Genomic DNA, 794 nt, shown 5'->3' with positions numbered 1-794 from the left:
TTAAGGGTGATAAGGATGGGCGTGTGTCAGGGACAAGAGGCGGTGTGTGACTGTGAGGAGAGCGTCTGCTAAACCTTGCAACGGGAGGTAAGCTTGGTGTGAAAGTGTTGTTTTTAGAGGTAATTTCCTCGTTTCTATTGCTGTGAGTGGTTTTAGGTTAAGGAGGAAGGATTCAAACTCATGTTGTCGGATAGTGAAGTGCCTGTGAAGTGAAGGAAGAGTTGTAGGAACATTACTTCACTTCCTGTTGCTGGTGTCGCCAAGCTATGATGTTGTGACTAAAATATCCAAGCTGAGACCATGAATTTTGTTGTTGCGATTGGTGGTGGGCTAAGGAGGAAGTTACATGGGTGTGATGTAGGATGTTGTAGTGTCAGTGAAGTATAGGGAGGTCGGTACACGGGTTACTTCACTTCCTATTCCTGTGGTCTGGTTGAGAGCGACAGATGCGAGCTCGGTCACGTACACACTCACTGCCGCGCCGCGCTCCGCCACGCAGCCACCCAAATCAAATGTCAACTTGTAGCGGCTTTAGTTGCCACTTATTCATTATCACCCTCAATGCATAGCTACTTAAAGGCTTCTCTGATTCCTGTCAGATTTCACTTACTGCCTCAGTATCGCCCTCAGAGGTAATAGAAGAGTACAGAACGTTGGTGTGTAGTGAAGGGAGTGAATGTAATGCGTGGTGGATGCCGGGCGTGGAATCAGGTGTGCGGCGGCATCTGTTTGAGGGCGGGAGTTTTAAAGGTTATAACACCAGCTGGCCTCGTGTTGGGACCGCACAGTGCTAC

This window comes from Scylla paramamosain, chromosome 25 (genome assembly GCF_035594125.1).
Source record: "Scylla paramamosain isolate STU-SP2022 chromosome 25, ASM3559412v1, whole genome shotgun sequence".
In the NCBI taxonomy this organism is placed as follows: domain Eukaryota; kingdom Metazoa; phylum Arthropoda; class Malacostraca; order Decapoda; family Portunidae; genus Scylla; species Scylla paramamosain.
Note: the sequence above shows the minus strand (reverse complement) of the source record.